The 13378-nt window shown below is 41.7% G+C and overlaps 1 long non-coding RNA gene across 1 annotated transcript; it reads right to left on the bottom strand.

Moving 5' to 3' along the window:
• Positions 1–310: 310 nt before the first annotated feature.
• LOC132826827 (uncharacterized) lies at positions 311–8731 on the bottom strand. Its single transcript, XR_009645919.1, has 3 exons — positions 8672–8731; positions 1660–1748; positions 311–379 (listed from the first exon to the last, which is right to left on the bottom strand). It is a non-coding gene; the product is annotated as an uncharacterized LOC132826827 (long non-coding RNA).
• Between the last annotated feature and the right edge of the window lie 4647 nt (positions 8732–13378).

The raw sequence follows: 13378 nt of genomic DNA, 5'->3' as shown, positions 1-13378 counted from the left end.
ACGGTGTCGAGATGTTGGCGTGCACATCGCAGCGTGCACAGAATGAAGTGTGTGAACCGATCTCCGCTGAAATCACGCTATTGCCAATGGAGTTAAGCATTCTCAAAAATTCTTCAGCTACGTTATAACCAAATAGCACTGCCGAAACATGCATTATACCAGAACTACCTGTACTGAAAAGCAATTTTTAAAACGTCCCTCTTACTCTCAATAAAAAAAACTTGAAATGATATTGAAATAGGCATACCTCATCAAATGAGATAAATTGTCTGAGCTCTCTTCATATCCAGTTGAACTTAAAACAGGAACAAGGGATGTGAAGGATGTGATTTTTGATACAACACCGCTAGTGCTGCTTATGTTGGGAAAGTTTCGAACCCTACAGGAAGAGAATTCATTACTATTAGATTCATTTCCTCTCTTTTGAAAAAGGTTAAAGATATTCATCACTCAGATCTCTTTCCTCTCCTTCATTCCTATCAAGTCAGTACAGTGATTCATGATTGCTTTTAAATTAACAATATATTAGAATAATAATAATGCCTGCCGGTCAACTGGGAGTTTACTATTAATTGGTCTTAATTGGCTTGTCACATACTTTGGAGAAAATGAGGACTGCAGATGCTGGAGATCAGAGTTGGGAGTGTGGTGCTGGAAAAGCCCAGCAGATCAGGCAGCAACTGAGGAACAGGAGAATTAACGTTTCGGGCATAAGCCCTTCATCAGGGATTCTCCTGATCCTTGGATGCTGCCTGACCTGCTGTGCTTTTCCAGCACCACAGTCTCGACCCTTTTCAAATACTTATTGGTTACCCATCAGTTGCAGATGGGTAGGCCTTCCTGCCCAGTGCCACCTTGGGAAAACAATCCAGGGTAGAATGGTGGTAACAAACTGAACCCTGTGCAGTCTGGTTCAGAGCAAATACGATCAGAAAATGTGTCACTCAAAGACCGGTGTAGGAGAAGTTTATTCTGGTTTTAGGAACACTTGCACTAGAACTGAGGAAAGTGGGGTAAGTAACTCACTTGTCCACCAGTTTGACTGCATTTTTTGAGGAGATGACTAGATATGTACATGAGGGCAGTGGAGTGGATGTGGCTTAGATAGAATTCAGTAAGGCTTTTGACAGGGTCTGGCATGAGAGACTGAAGCAAAGATGGCACTGGCCAGAAAACATTTTAAGTTTTAAAAGCAGTATGGTTTTGAGGAAGGGTCACTGGACACAAAACATTAACATTGACTTTTCTTCACAGATGCTGCCAGACCTGCTGAGATTTTTTTCCGTAACTTCTGGGTTTTTAAATCTGATTTACAGCATTTGCAGTTCTTTCAGTTTTTAAAAGAATTGTGGATGCTGGAAATCTGAAACAAAAACAGAAATTGTTGTAGAAACTCAGCAGATCTGGCAGCATGTGAAGAGAAAGCAGAGTTAGCATTTCAGGTCCAGTGACCCTTATTCAGCATCATATCACTGATGGCAGAGTTATTGCAATAGAATATAGATATATTAATTAGTAATAGTTCTAATTATGCCCGGTGAAACTAATACTTGTCTAAGACTCTCAGCTAGGAACATAACAATGTCACATTGGAGAGCTAAAGTTTGGTCAACACACTGAACTGAATCTCATGAATCAGAGGAATTCAAGGCTAATCACCTTCTGAACAGGTGGTTGCATGGACCTGGAGCTTTTCCCTTCACAGCTTCCCGTGCCACCTTCTGGCGTTGTTCCAAAGAATATTGTTCCTAAACAACAAACAGAACATTGTGAAATATATCTAAACAAAGCAAAAAAAAACTAGATCTTATAAACAACAGATTAAAAAAGCATTTCTGGGGGATGCAAGATGGTGGCGAACTGAAAGGTCTGCCTTCCTGAGCTCTGCACCCCAACCCAGGCATAGTGGCGTTTTTGCTTCCCCCCCCTATAACTTAAATGTTTTTGGAAAAAAAATTGGTGTTAAATACTTGTGGAACTGTTTAAATTTTGTTTAGGTAAGTGAGGATGACTAAGGCTCAACTAAGTCCCAATAGACAGGACATTCGCCGATGACATCAGGCACGCTCACAACTATGAATGCAACCACAGCTGCAGCTTCCTCTCCAATGCGATGGAATCACCGACCTAACAGACAATAGCTGTACAATTCGCGAAGCTCTGGGAGATGATCGAGGCATCGATCAGGGAGTGTCGTACTCGGCTGGTGCCAATTTCGGCCATGCTGCATGAGCATGAGAAGGAGCTTGAAGGGCTCAGAAAGAAGATGGAAGAGGTTGAGTGACGACTTGCAACATCGGAGACTGTGTTCAAGTACTCGACGGAGTGGATCCAGGCCCTTAAGAAACAGGTCTGGGCCTTAACCAAACAGGTCGGTGACCTCAAAAATAGAGGTAGGAGAAAGAATATCCATGTTGTTGAGCAGCTGGAGGGAGTGGAAGGTGAGCAGTCAGCAAGATTTTTTTTGAAGAGTGGCTGCTGCAATTTCTTGGTTGGGATGCTGAGGTGCGCCGGGTCATGAACAGAGTTCACTGGATTGCCGTATGCAGGTCCAGCATGGACCAGTGCCCCCACCCAGTCTTGTTGCGTTTCCAGTGCTAAAGGGACAAACAGAGAGTTATGGAAGCTTCCAGAATGCTGGAGAAGGATCGACAGGCCGTGATGTATAAGGGATCCAGGTATTCTCCTAAGACTCCCCAACTATAGGGGTAAGAAAAGATATTTTAGACACATTACCCTCACTCTACTGCATTGACTTCCATGCTTTGACAGTATTAATAATTATTGGATTATAGCAATATTCCTCAACTGTCCTTATATTGTCTAAAATAACAAACTAATAAGAGGACACTTTGCCTGGGAAGCCTTAATATCGAACCATACTGATGCTGGGTCCTCATAGGCGCAGTCATAGAGACATACAGCACAGAAACAGACCCTTTGGTCCAACTCGTCCATGCTGACTGAATATCTTAACCTAGTCTAGTCCCACCTGCCAGCACTTGGCCCATATCCCTCCAAACCCTTCCTATTCATATACTCATCCAGATGTCTTTTTAATGCTGCAATTGTACCAGCATCCACCACTTCCTCTGGCAGCTCATCCCATACTCGCATCACTCTTTGCGTGAAAAAGTTGTCCCTTAGTTCTCTTTTATATCTTTCCCCTTTCACACTCAATCTATGCCCTCTAGTTCTGGATTCTCCCACCCCAGGGAAAAGACTTTGTCTATTTATCCCATCCACGGCCCTCATGATTTTATAAATTTCTATAAGGTCACCCCTCAGCCTCCTAGGCTCCAAGGAAAATACCCCTACTCTGTTCAGCCTCTCCCTATAGCTCAAATCCTCCAAGCCTGGCAACATCCTTGTAAATCTTTTCTTAACCCTTTCAAGTTTCACAACATCTTTCCAACAGGAAGGAGAGCAGAATTGCACACAATATTCCAAAAGTGGCCTAACCAATGTCCTGTACAGCCGCAACATGACCTCCCAACTCCTGTACTCAATACTCTGACCAATAACGGAAAGCATGCCAAACACCTTCTTCACTATCCTATCTACCTGTGACTCCACTTTCAAGGAGCTATGAACCTGCACTCCAAGGTCTCTTTGTTCAGCAACATTCCCTAGGACCTTACCATTAAGTGTATAAGTCCTGCTAAGATTTGCTTTCCCAAAATCTAGCACCTTGTATTTATCTAAATTATACTCCAGCTGCCATTTCTCAGCCCATTGGCCTATCTGATAAAGAACCCATTGTAATCTAAGGTGACCTTCTTCTCTGTCCACTACACGTCCAATTTTGGGGTCATCAGCAAACTTACTAACTATACCTCTTATGCTCACATCCAAATCATTTATATAAATGATGAAAAGTAGTGGACCCAGCATCAATCCTTGTGGCACTCCATTGGTCACAGGCCTCCAGTCTGAAAAACAACCTTCCATCACTACCCTCTGTCTTATTCCTTCAAGCCAGTTCTTTATCCAAATGGCTAGTTCTCCCTGTATTCCATGAGATCTAACCTTGCTAACCAGCCTCCCATGGGGAAGCTTGTTGAACGCCTTACTGAAATCCATATAGATCACATCCACCATTCTGCCCTCATTAATCCTCTTTGTTACTTCTTCAAAAACTCAATCAAGTTTGTGAGACATGATTTCCCATGGATAGAGCCATGTGCCAGGTATGACTCTAACCAGAAAAGAATTTCCCTCTGAGTTCCACTGACTCCAGTTTTGCTAGGACTTCTCAATGCCACACACATCCAAATACAGCCTTGATACCAAGGACGGTCACTTCCAGTACATTTCTGGAATTCAACTCTTCTGCCCATCTTTGAATTAAAGCTATTATGAGGTCAGCAACTGTGGTCTAGTGGAATCCAAACTGAGAGTCAGTGAACTGGTTACTGCTAAGCAAGTGCTGCTCGATTGCACTGTCAATGATGTTTTCCTTCACTTTGCTGATGATTCAGATATACTGATGGGATGGTAATTAGTCAGGTTGGATTTGTATTTTGTTGACAGGACACATTTGGGCAAGTTTCCACATTGTTGGGTAGTTGCCAGTGTTGCAACTGTACTGGAATAGCTTTGCCTCGGAACATCGCAAACTCTGGAGCTTAAATCTTTAGAACATTGCCAAAGTGCTATTAAGGCCCATTGCCTTTGCAGCATATAATGCCTCCGTCATGTTTCTCAATATCACTTGAAGTGAATAAAATTGACTATGATGCTGAGGACATCTGAAGGACGCTGGAAATGGATCATCTACTGGGCATTTCTGGCTGAAAAGTGTTGCAAACTCTTCAAACTTACTTTTTGCATTGATATGTTGAGATCCCATGTTATTGAGAATGGGGATATTTGTGGCATCACCTCTTGCAGTGAGTTATTCAATTGTCCATCATCACTCACAACTAGATGTGGCAGGAGTATATAGGTTAGATCTTATCCATCATTTGTGGAATTGCTTAGCTCTTTCTATCACTTATTGCTTATGCTGTTTTGCATTCATGTTGTGCAGTTTTTGTAGCTTCACCAGGTTGAGACCCTAGTTTTAGGTACGTTTGGTGCTGCTACTGGCATGCCTTGTTCATTGAACTAACATTGATCCTAGGCTTGATGATAATGGTGAAGTGGTAGATAAGCTGTGCGATGAGGTTGCAGATTGTGTTGGACTATGATTCTACTGCTACTGATACCCTACAGCACATCATGGATACCCAGACTTGAGTTGTTAAATCTGTCTGAAGCCCATTCCATTTAGCACTGCCACACAGCATGACGAGGGGATTCTTAATGTGAAGACATACTTCATCTCCATAGGTGTGGACTTCACCTGATGAAGGAGCAGCATTCCAAAAGCTTATGATTTAAAATAAACCTGTTGGACTATAACTTGTTATTGTGTGAATTCTGACTTCATCTCCACAGTGCAGTGTGTCTTACCAATACTCTCATGGGCAGGCGCATCTGCAATTCATGAGAAGGTGAAATATGCTTTTTCCTCGTGTTGGTCCTCTTATCAACCGCTGCAGACCAAATTTCCACCACACTCTCAGGCAGTGTATTCCAAATCCTAAACAGTTTCTGTATGGAAATAATTCTCATTTTGTATCCATTGCTTGTTTCGCAATTATAACCATCTCCTCAAGTTGTTGAACTTCCACAAATGGGAAGTTATTCCCTTCCACATTGTACAGAATCCTAATCATTTTAAATACCTCTAACAAATATCCACCTTCTCCTCTCCAAGGGAAGCAGTCCCAATCACAGTCCAATCAATGTTCACAACTGAAATGTCTTGTTTTTTGCATCATTTTTGTGAATCTCTCCTAAACTCTCTCCAATGCTTTCACATTTCCTATATTATGCCCTGAATTGGACTCACAGTAAGACATGTTCAACAAAACTTTCTTGTACTCTATACCCTATTTACAAAGGTTAGGATGCTGTGTATTTTATTAACTACTTTCAGTGATTATGGACACATTATTCAACCAGGCTCCTCTGGATCAGCCCCCAAGATGTTATGCTCTGGAATTCTCTCCCTACACCTCTTTGCCTCTTTATTTCACTTTCTGGCTTTGATGTGTTCCTTAAAACCTGCCTCTTGTGCTGAGCTTTTGTCACAGACCTAACATCTCCTTCTGTGGCTTGGTGTCATATTTTGTTTATAAGATTGCTGTGAAATGCTTTGGAATGTTCATTGAGTCAAAAATTCTATATAAATACAAGTTGTTGGTATTGAATGGACTGTATAAATTTGTTGTTTTTACTATTATTACCATTGAAAGGATGTAGCCAATGCAAGTGAGGTACAAAAGTAGGTAGGAAGAGGGCTTGGAAAGCTTACAACAGATTTAATGGTGCTCCAAATCTATTATGTTGAATTAAAAGCCATTAAATTTAAATCCTGATGTGAAAGAAAAATATAAATCAGGAGACCTAACTGTGAAAGATCACAGTTTGCACTGTGATTAGGAAGCTTAATAGCAACAGGATATTTACTAGTCACGTATCCATGCTATTTTACTATTTTAACTATGTTAATTAGATTTTAATATACTGTGGAGCATATTAACACCATCACAACCAAGTAAACAACAACAACTTATAAAATGCATTTAACACAAAAAAAATGATTCAAGGTTCCTCACAGAATCAAAGCAAGAAAAAAATAGGGTGGATGGCCAAATGCAATGCATTCTCTGCCTGTTAAGAGCAACAAAGGACATGTGTTTGATACAATTCATCATTAATGGGAAATACAAAAACATGCCTGGCAACACAGTGATATTGAAATTCAAATAAATTATCCATTTGTGTGGCAGGCAGAATTGGTTTCATTTTGATAGCAGCTTTGTGTTAGTGGAGAATATTACTGCATAGCAGCAGCAGCAAGAACTAAATTTGTAATCTTTTGATTCTGTCTTAATATGTGCAGAGGAAAAGTTTTAACATTATGGCTCTTTTTATAGCAACACTCAAGTTTTGCACCATCAAGTGACATTTGAATATGCATAAAAAATATTTTATTTTAAACTCAATATTGGAGCCTCAGCTTGTAAGTTTATGACAGAAAACGGTCTGGTTCAGAATGCAGAGGAAACCTTCCAATTAAATTGAATAAACAAAGGCCCCAAAGTTCCAAATTCTATGATCCAACACTGACAATCCAGTTAGATTGGAGTTGTGGCCACCAGACTACCCACCCTATGACAAAAGTGTGAGACTCGCCATCAGTTGATGAGATACATGTGGGAGGTTCAGAAAATTACTAGAGAGCCATGGGTTAAGTGGTTCAGAGTGCTCAGCTGCAGGAATCATCTCCCGGACTGCTGTTAAACTGAGTCAGCATACAGGACAGTGCCAACATGGCTCCAATAGGACATAGGAAAACAAGCCAGGTCATGAGGGAAGTGACTGTTCAGTGAGTTATGAAGTTCTAGATATAATACATTATTTTTTATTGATTGTCATATATTGATTTTGCTTATGACTTTTATTGAAAACTTTAAAAATTTCACTGGAATAGGAAGGAATGTTTTCCTCAGGGGAATTCTGCTTGTCATGATAAATGATTTTTCGTGAATGATTGTAAATTTAAATTATATCGTGCGACCTGGTTATTACAGATGTTGCATAGTTATGTACTGAAAGTGTCTCTGATGAGTCTGCCCTGAGGCACTCTCTTAACAGCTATTTGTGGCCCTACTGGGTCCTCTTCACCTTGGCTGCCCAGAATCTGCACCTGGTAAAAAAAAATCTACCCAAGCTTGAATCCATTATTAGAATAGATCAACCAGGAATGTGATATTTTCATAAGAATTTAGTGGGTAGCTTAAATGAGAAAGGAATGCAGAAGATCCTGTTTAAGAGCAGAAGTTCAAGCCTTTCCCCATTGTGTGTTTAGTGATGGCGTGCTGACGTTTAATCAGGTAGGTGCATGCCAGGTGAGAATCCCATTAACTTACCATCTTTGGGGGTGGGAGGGGGGTGGTGGTGGGGATTTTGGGAGAGGTGTGGGCAGAGCATTGACAGCCATTCTGTACCCCACTGCTGAACATCTCCTGTTATCACTCATCTACACCTGAGTGTCTGCAGTCCTAATCCTTGATCTTCCTTGGTTGTGCTGCCAAATAATGAAGGGTTGCTGGTCTCCAGTAACGCTTGGTAGGAAGAATATCCATCTCTTGGGGTCCTTGATCCCAGGGAATATTTGCTGCTGCCCAGTTAAGTGCTTAACTGATAAATAATTTGATGGGACTTCCCATATAAAGGGGAATGCAGGACTCTCACTGGCTGTCTAGATAGCAAGCAAAATGTTTTTTGTTTCTACTAAACAATGCCCTCAAGTTTCAAATTCCATCTCACCACTGAGTTCATATTCTATCAAAGTATTGGGAAGTTGAATAGAAATATCACTTGATGTTGTTTAAAATACACCATAAAAATGCATAGCTATTCTCTCAAAACGTGTGTGTATGATAGATACAAACCAAACACTTCAGAATATGAGGTTGGTTTTAAAAGCATCTGAAATGGTCAGAGTCATGATGAACAAAACTAAATCAATTCACACCTTGACTAAAATTGGTTAGCATTTCTGCTGTAAAGGAAATTATGGATGCACTTTGTAAAATACCTAATTTGCTCCTACCAAGACTGTTTTTTCTGCTGATAGTCTAGCCTGTATTCTGGAAGAGTAGTTCCTTGTAGAGGAATCCATTAATCCACTGGATGGTGAAATCTTACTCCTGCTTGACTGGTTAACGTCACTTGGTATGTTCTTTGACAAATCTATTCAAACATCAAATATTAGATTTTAAAATCAATCATCTACTCCAAGATAAAATGGCATCTGTTTGACAACTGTAATTGGAGAAAGTCACTGATTGTCGTTAACTGGATACTGGAAAGCAATTAAATGGTCTGCTGGTCATGGAATTGAGTGTGGTGATGAACAGGCAGAGTTGGTTTTATCAGCTTGTATACATAAATTGATGCAATCTCTATGAAGATTGTCACTAAGATTAATATGCTGACAGTGTATGTTTGTGTAATGGGTATGATATTGAAGTAAAAATTCAGAGATTATGGGTTTGAATTCTACCAGCTGTAAAGGGTAAAAATAAACATGATTGCTTTGGGGCCGTACAGAAGAAAATTAAAATGGTCATGAAGGTTGCTGGATTTCAAGGTGAAGGTTACAGGAAAATGCCTAACATTACAAAATGACCAGCTCGAACAAGATTTGACCCTAATAAAAATATCAATGACCCTGGACCTCTGGATTACAAATCTAGCCCAGTATTTTAAAATTAGAATCCCTACTGTGTGGAAACAGGCCCTTCAGCCCAACAAGTCCACACCGACCCTCCGAAGAGTATCCCACCTGGACCCATTCCCATATATTTACCCCTGACTCATGCACCTAATCTATACATCCTTGAACACTATAGGCAATTTAGCACGTCCAATTCACTTCACCTGCACAACTTTGGATTGTGAGAGGAAACCCATGCAGACACAGGGAGAATATGCAAACTCCACACAGACAGTTGCCTGAGGCTGAAATCGAACCCAGGTCCGTGGTGCTATGAGGCAGCAGTGCTAATCATTGTGCGACCGTGCCGCCCCGAACACTTGGTTCCTTCCTGGCAGGGAATTGAACCTTGTTCCCCGTGTGACAGGCGGGGATATTAACTACTATTTATGAAGTGAAATGATAATTTAATGTTATGTTATTGCACTAGCAATCTAGAGGCCAAGGCTAACATCCTGGGACATGAAATTAAATACCACTACAGCAGCAGATGGAATCTGAATTTAGATTTAATTAATACAAATCTGGAATTGATAAAGCAAATCTCAGTAATGGTGCCAAGAAACCATCAGTTGATGGGTAAACCTATCTGGCTCACTAATGGTAAGTAATTTGCCATCCTATCCAGTCAACCCTACGTTTGACTCTAGATCTGTAACAAGGTGATTGACTTTTAACTGTCCTCTGAAAGGGCTAAGGAAGCCGCTCAGTCCAAGGGACAAACCAGCAAACCCAGCAAAAAATCTTAAAGAAATTTTGAAAAAGTAACTTTGGCCTGAAATCAAATAGTATTATAAGTACAACTTACTTTCTGTAAGACAGAATCCCTACAGTGTGGAAAGAGGCTATTTGGCACATCAATTCTGTGCCACACCTCTGGACGCATCATATCCAGACCCACCCTATCTCCATAACCCCACATTTACCACGGCTAACCCAAGGGGAGAATGTACAAACTCCACAGACAACCAACTAGAGCTGGAATTGAACCCAGGTCCCTGGAGCTGTGAGGCAGCACTGTTAACCAATGTACCACCATCCCAGCCTGAGACACTGATCGACTTGGCTGAACATTTCCAGAGTTTTGTAAATGTATTTCAGTTTCCAATCATGCTTTTCTATTTATCTTTGTTATTACCAGCTAATATCTTCTTTCCCTCCCTACAAACTTCTATAAAGACAGATGAACAAAATGGTTAAATGAAGTCATTAAAAGAAATCAATTATCCCACTAGAGAGTGATGTTGATAAAAGAAAAGTACCAGCATGACAAGCTGATGCTGTAATAATTTTGAGTGGGAGCAGCAGCTGAGTAAAAGCGAACCCGGGAGACTACAGCTAAGGTAAGACAGTTTGTTTTAAAATTACTTACCTGTAGCGGGCAGCGGTGCTTTTTTTTCTCTCTCTCTTCACAGAAAGAGCGGGAGCAGCAGGGGAAGTGACGGCGAGCAGAGGGGCAGCCGGGAAGGAAAACAGTGAGTATATAACTCAGGAAGGCGGCTAAACCCAAGATTCTACACCTGTAGTATCTCACACCCACCCTCCTCCTCTAACCTTCTTAACTATTCTGGGGTTTTTTTAAGGTAAGGATTTTCTATTTCTTTACCAGGGACTGGTTAAAAATTTACTTCGTTTTTGTGTGTATATATATATTAATTCCTTTTTTAGGGAAAGACTATAGCAGAGAGGTATCAGAAAGTATTCTAACTCAAACTTGTACAAAGTAACTAAGTAATTAACTAACTAAGTAGAGATGGCTGGGCAGGTGATCTGCTGTAGCTGTATGATGTGGGAGCTGGCTGATCCCATTGTGAACGGCAGTGACCACATCTGCAGCAAGTGTTGGTTGCTGGAAGAACTCCGGATCAGAGTTGATGATCTGGAATCTGAGCTTCAAACACTGCGGCACATCCGGGAGGGGGAGAGTTACCTGGACGCTTTGTTTCAGGAGGCAGTCACACCTGGGAGATTAAGTAATTCACGTTCAGCTAGTGATCAGGCTCATCAGAGTGTGACTGTAAGTGAGGCAGGTAGGGGGAACCTGAGTTCAGGAGTGGAGGAGTCTCAGCCCTTGACCTTGTCCAACAGGTATGAGATTCTTGCTCCCTGTTCGGATGAGGAAAAGGGCTCTGGACAGGATGAGCCAACTGACCACAGCACCATGGTGCAGAAGGCCATTCAAGAGGGGGGAGCTAATAGACAAGTAGTGGTTATAGGGGATTCTATAATTAGGGGGACAGATAGTATCCCTTGCAAGCCGGATCGGGAGTCTCGCATGGTGTGTTGCCTGCCCGGTGCCAGGGTGTGGGACATCTCCGACTGGCTTGAAAGGATATTGGAGCGGGAGGGGGAGGATCCAGTTGGTGTGGTCCACATTGGTACTAACAACATAGGCAAGACTAGGGTGGAGGACCTGTTTGGGGATTACGAAGCACTAGGCAGGAAATTGAAGCACAGGTCCTCAAGGGTCATAATCTCCAGATTACTGCCCGAGCCACGTGCCAATTGGCATAGGGACAAGAAAATTAGGCAAGTAAACACGTGGTTAAGGGATTGGTGTGGGAAAGAGGGATTCCACTTCATGGGGCATTGGCATCAGTTTTGGATCGGGGGAATCTGTACCGTTGGGACGGTCTCCACCTGAGCCGATCAGGTACCAATGTTCTAGCGAAGAGGATAAATAGGGTGGTCAGTAGGACTTTAAACTTCTGAGTTGGGGGGAAGGGAAAGTGAAAGCGACAGGGAGTATGGCGTTAAATGGAAAGAGAAACAGCAGGATAGCATGTGTCCAGGCGGATTTAAAATTGAGGCAGACTGAGAATGCAGCAAAAAGCAAGGATAACTTAGGACATCATATGATTTCCAATATCTCTAATGATAAGAAAGTTAGCATTAAGGCACTTTATCTGAATGCTCATAGCATCCATAACAAAGCAGATGAACTAATGGCACAGATAATAGTGAATGATTATGATGTGGTAGGCATCACAGAGACGTGGTTACAGGGGGGTCAGGACTGGCAGTTAGACCTCCAAGGTTTTTCAACTTATCGAAAAGACAGGGAGGTGGGCAGAGGGGGGTGGGGTTGCCTTGTTAGTAAAGAACAAAATTAAATCTATGGCACTGAATGTCATAGTGTCGGATGATGTGGAGTCTGTGTGGGTGGAATTGAGGAACCACAAAGGCAAAAAAACATAATTGGAGTCGTGTATAGACCTCCTAACAGTGGTCAGGACCAGGGACGCAACATGTACCAGGAAATAGAGAAGGCATGTCAGAAAGGCAAGGTCACATTGATCATGGGAGACTTCAATATGCAGGCGGACTGGGTAAATAATGTTGCTAGTGGATCCAAAGAAAGAGAATTCATGGAATGCTTACAGGGTGGCTTTTTGGAACAGCTTGTCATGGAGCCCACAAGGGAGTAGGCTATTCTGGACCCAGTGCTTTGCAATGAACCAGACTCTATAAAAGATCTTAAAGTAAGGGAACCCTTAGGAAGTAGCGATCATAATATGGTAGAGTTCAGTCTGGAGTTTGAAAGAGAGAAGGCAAAATCGGATGTAATGGTGTTACAGTTAAATAAAGGTAATTATGAGGGCATGAGAGAGGAACTGACAAAAATAGACTGGAAGCAGAGGCTAACCGGGAAGACAGTAGAGCAAAAATGGCAGGAGTTTGTGGGTATAAGTGAGGACACTATACAGAGGTTCATCCCCAAGAAAAGAAAGATTATCCGGGGAGGGATTAGACAACCATGGCTGACAAAGGAAGTCAGGAAATGTCTTAAAGAAAAAGAGAGATCCTATAAAGTGGCCAAGAGCAGTGGGGAATCAGAAGATTGGGAAGGCTACAAAAACAAACAGAGGATAACAAAGAGTGTAATAAGAAATGAGAGGATCAAATATGAAGGTAGGCTAGCCAGTAATATTAGAAATGATAGTAAAAGTTTCTTTCAGTACATAAGAAACAAATGACAGGCAAAAGTAGACATTGGGCCACTTCAAACTGATGCAGGAAGCCTAGTGATGGGAGATAAGG

The sequence above is a fragment of the Hemiscyllium ocellatum genome, chromosome 23 (assembly GCF_020745735.1).
Source record: "Hemiscyllium ocellatum isolate sHemOce1 chromosome 23, sHemOce1.pat.X.cur, whole genome shotgun sequence".
In the NCBI taxonomy this organism is placed as follows: Eukaryota; Metazoa; Chordata; class Chondrichthyes; order Orectolobiformes; family Hemiscylliidae; genus Hemiscyllium; species Hemiscyllium ocellatum.
Note: the sequence above shows the minus strand (reverse complement) of the source record. Positions and strands in the feature narration are given on the sequence as shown.